This window comes from Penaeus monodon, chromosome 14 (genome assembly GCF_015228065.2).
Source record: "Penaeus monodon isolate SGIC_2016 chromosome 14, NSTDA_Pmon_1, whole genome shotgun sequence".
NCBI lineage: Eukaryota > Metazoa > Arthropoda > Malacostraca > Decapoda > Penaeidae > Penaeus > Penaeus monodon.
The window spans coordinates 11,607,638-11,612,978 of record NC_051399.1 but is presented as its reverse complement, the minus strand read 5'-3'; positions in this window follow the sequence as shown (position 1 = coordinate 11,612,978).

Here is a 5,341-nt window from a genome sequence, read left to right as displayed (position 1 = left end):
AATATAATGTGAGTTTTACTTGGTTTTGGGAGACGTTTGTGATATGAAATATCTGTAAGTTTGCGTATTTCTCCATGTTTCTAATTCTTTCTGAAATATATATCCAAGTGGATTTCATTGTTCCATAGAATTTTCTGATTTATATATACTATATTTAAGAACACCTTCACCCATTTCTCTGTTAATAAAATAGCACATGACATACAACGTTTGTTTACATACACAGCAATGTCGGGCTCAGGATCAAGTGTAAGTGAATATGCCATTTTTAACTCTTGAAACCTAAAAATTTTCGGTATATCTATTATGTATGGACTTATAAGCAAGTTTTGATGTACATTCTTATTGCAAGAAGAATTCCTGATCAAGGAAATAGAAAATATTGTTATATCCAGGGGTAGGACTGACATTTTCAAGAACGGGTTCACAGACGTATTTGAAAGTTTCACGAAAAGAATATTCTTTGCTATTTCCTCTTTTGTGATAGCTTTGACTGTCTAGATTAGGGTATTGGTTAAAGTTACCCAGAGCGATGCATGGAGATAGAGGGAAATGGACATTGTCAGCATATAGAGCATTAATAAATAGAGTTCTAAACAACACAGGTACAGCTTCTCTGGCCTCGTACTTGCCGCGAAATGACGGAAATATCAGTTTCATATCAGCACTCAGTCACACAGCTAGAGTTCTTAATGTCCAAGTGCTAAGAAAGTTAGGGTACAGGGGTGACTTGCCCCCTTTATTAGGGAATAAATAGAGGGTAGAAAATGTTGAGTTTGGATTTTTGATACCTTGATTGATTCACAGAGCTTGATAACCTTTGGTGCATAGGGCTCGGACACTGCTGAGAAGGGACAAGGAACAGTTCTTCAGGAATCTTGCTGAGGAGGTTGAAGGGCATTTCTTGGTAAATGACCTTCACCCTGCCTACCAAGCCCTGAGAAAGCTGAACTCTAAGCCCTCGTCACAGATGACTGCAGTCTGCTCAGTGAATGGACAGATCATATCAGATCATGTTGGTGTTTGGGAACAGTGGGCTGAGTATTTTGAGCAGTTGTACCAGGTAAAACCAACAGTTAGCATGGATGCAAGTGGTATCACAATACCTGTGCCGGACACACCCATCAGCGAGGAATCTCCCACCCTAAATGGAGGTTAGGATAGCAATCTCCAAACTAAAGTGTGGGAAAGCTGCAGGCATATGTGTTATCCCTGCTGAACTTCTAAAGGCTGGTGGTGAACCTATGGCTTGGCGCTTGCATGCAATCTTGACTGCCATCTGGCAGTCTGGTACCATTCCCCCTGACCTGTTGAGGGGTGCGGTCATCCTTCTTTGGAAGGGGAAAGGGGATGAGTGGGACTGTAGCAATCAATCACTATAGCCTTCTGATAGATCCTTGCTGGCTGAGAACATGTGGAGCTTTCTGTATATAACAAAATTCACAAAAAACTGGAGGAGACAGTACATAATTTTGTAGTGATTGGGTTAATACTTGGAACTGTTTCTATCTCCCTAGCTGATTACCTGGTCTACAACAAGGATAATCCAGACTATGAAAATGGTCTGCTTCCATGCCTCGTTGACTATGATACAGTATCAGTACATTACTGCACTATTCCTCCCAGAGGTCTTTGTAAGTCCCACACCAATTTTGCCAAGATTAGCTTCAGTAGACATGACCTCCCACATGAAATTTATATTGGTGGGGTGTCCTGCCCTGTCCAATAATAACCCCATCTTCATCAATATCAGAAACATTGGCATTTTGGCCACCCTGCCAAGCAGTGTCACTCTTCGCCAACTGCCCTCCATGTACCCAACCTGGTCATGGCCCCAGTATCTCTTTCATTTATCCCTTATTTTCTTACTTCTACTCCCTCCCTCTCCCATCTAATTCTTTTCCCATTCTAAATACAGATACTCAAATCTTTACCACTTTCCTGATGTTTACCCCTCCTTTTCACTTTACTTGTTACACTAGGCATCTTCTCCTACACCTCTTCATCTCACAGACCTCTCCACCCAACTGTCCTTCAGAAACTTAATAAAATATGGGTTTTACTTCTTATAAAAGATTATTGTTGCATGGATCTTTTTGAAAATTGAAGATCTTTTGATTTTAAAAATACAGAGGAACCCCTCCCCCTCCATTAAACTGATTTTGTACTTTTATATCTAATTAACAATTTCTTCTTCTAGTCCGGGCCAGAATTCAGGAGGAAATGGGACCGAGATGAGTATGAATCTATTGCACAGCAACGTATACGTGCTGAGCGGGATGCTGCTCAAGGTTAGAGAATACTGCACAATCACTCATTACAGATTCATTATATGTGACTATACTATATAATGTAAGTTTGCCATGTCATTTTTATGTTAATCACCAGATGAATTAATCAGAAAATTTCATTTCAGCTCAAAAACAGAAGATTGCTCCCGTTAAGCGTGAGTTGTTAAAACAGCGCGAGTACAAAGTGGACATTGACTCAAAGCTTGGCAAGAGTCAGGTCATCACTAAAACTACCCCAGCATCTCAATCAGGAGGGTAAGGCTTTTCTGCTATCGTGAATATACATTAACTCAATGCCGCTGGAAAAATGCTGTGCTCATATAATTAATTAATTTATTTATTTATTTTTATATATGTATGTGTGTGTGTGTGTGTGTGTGTGTGTGTGTGTGTGTGTGTGTGTGTGTGTGTGTGTGTGTGTGTGTGTGTGTGTGTGTGTGTGAAATGTCTCTGTACAATAGATAGTTCTGCTAGTGCTTAGCCACAAAGGAATCAATTAGTAGACCTTATGATCTTAACTGAATTCACCTTTCCTTGAATTAGTGGGAAAACTGTTGTTTTTATAAATGTTATGAAAATCAGTGGTGTTATTTTTGTTATAGACATTATAATTACTATAATGTCATAGACATTAGTAACAGCAATATGGGATAACGTAAAATATTTTCAAAAATCAAGGTAAAGGCATAATTGGCCCATTGGTGACTTAGTACAAGTGTAGCCATCTATGTGTAAAAACAATTAATAAAGTAAACTCAGTGTACATATATGCCATGCCCATCAGATTTTGGCTAATACACATAACATCATCTGTCTGTTGTGTTTTTTTCATATAAAACTTACTTTTGGAGTTACTGCAGTTTTATATTTTGTTTATGTATGTAGATGAAGTGCATAAGAATATAATTCATCAGTAGGGGTTAATGGGCAGCTCGGGGGAGGTGGGCCTTGCCAGACCTCCTCCCCCCAAATAGCAGCAGCAACCAAAATAAATGGATATGCTGGGGCGAGGGATGCTGTCCCTCCCTCCCAGCAAGCAACGTGGGCTGTGTGTCCTGTTGGGGCCCAGGTTTGGAACGAGAGTTACTTGTCCTGCCTGCACCCCAGCAGGTGCTAACCCACCGTGAGGCCTCTAGGGCAAAGTCCTAGGGAACCCCATAGGCAGATGGTGGGGCCCACAGCCTGATGACCCCCTTTATTTGGGGCTGTGTCAGTGGGGATGGCAGTGGTGGCATCCACCCAGAGCGACTGCCCGAGGCTTAACCTCAGGCAAGCTATCCGGATAGGTGTTTAGAACATCTGGTCCTTTCAGCAGGATGAGCGGTTACCTTTGCTATCGAGGGAATTGGAGCAGTTGGGAATTAAGGTGGCTGCCCTCTCGAAGGCGAGAAGACCTGGCAGTGGCACAATCAGTATGGGTGGGTACACCTACTACTGGTCAGACCGTGGTGATGGTCATCACCTCCAGGGAGTAGCCATATCCATCTCCAGCCGACTTCAATCCTCGGTAGTTGAGGTAACACCAGTTGATGAGCATATTATGGTATTGAGACTCTAGTGTGTTTCACTTGGACAGACTGAGGGAGGAGGAGTGTGCCCTTGGGTTCGCCACAGCAGTCTCTGATCGATTCACAAGACTTGAAGAAAACCTGACGGACCCAAATGCTCTGTAGGAGTCCATCAGGCGTGAAACAGTCAAAGCAGCTCAGGAATCCATTGGCATACAACCAAAGGCAAGGCAGAATTGCATCTCCCTCGGAGACATAGGAGGCCAATGAAGTGTGTCCATGGCTCAGTTAAATGGCAGTCAGGACTTGCATCACTTTTTGGTGCATAGGATTCATACACTGCTGAGAAGGGATAAGGAACAGTTCATCGGGAATCTTGCTGAGGAGGTTAAAGACCATTTCTTGGTAAATGACCTTCACCCTGCCTACCAAGCTCTGAGAAAGCTGAACTCTAAGCCCTCCTCACAAATGACTGCAGTCTGCTCAGTGGATGGACAGATCATCTCAGATCATATTGGGGTTCATGAACAATGGGCTGAGTATTTTGAGCAGGTAAACCCTCCAACAGTTGGCTTGGGTGCCAGTGGTATCACAATACCTGTGCCAGACCTACACATCAGCGAGGAACTTCCTACCCTAACTGAGGTTAGGATGGCAATTTCCAAACTAAAGTGTGGGAAAGCTGCAGACGTATGTGATATACCTGCTGAACTGCTAAAGGCTGGTGGTGAACCTATGGCTTGGGGCTTGCATTCTTGACTGCCATCTGGTAGTCTGGTACAATTCCCCCTGACCTGTTGAGGGGCGCGGTCATCCCTCTCTGGAAAGGGAAAGGGAATCATTGGGACTAGCAACTACCATGGTACTGCTCAGCATACCAGGCAGATTTTGCCCACATTCTTCTGGAAAGGATCCACAGCCACCTACTAAGGCACCAGAGACTGGAGCAGTCTGGATTCACTCCTGGCAAGTCCACAGTAGGCCATATCCTAGCGCTTAGAGTAATTGTGGAACACCGCCGTGAGTTTGGTCATGGGTTGCTTGCAGCTTACATTAGCCTCAAGAAGGCGTTTGAGTCGGTGCATCGAGAATCACTATGGGAGATTCTGAGACTTAGATTATTGGCCTAATTGCAAGCTTATATACCGGTACTGAAAGTGCTGTAAAGTGTGATGGGGGCCTGTCAAACTTTTTCCCCGTCAATTCAGGGATGAGGCAAGGCTGTGTCCTTGTACCAACACTTTTCAACACTTGCATGGACTGGATATTGGACAGAGCTACTAGCCAAAGTCAGTGTGGAGCAACACTGGGCAATATCAAGGTCTCAAACCTTGACTTTCTGATGATGTTGCTATCCTCCTATCTGAGTCCCTGGAGTCACTGATGGTGGCTTTTGATACATTTAACAATGAGGCGCAGCCCTTAGGCCCAGAGGTCTCCTGGACCAAGACCAAGATTCAGGACTTTGGGAGCCTGTTAGAGATGTCGGTACCTATGCAGAAGGACCAAGCTACGTGTCTTCAAGGCCTTGATACTGCCAGT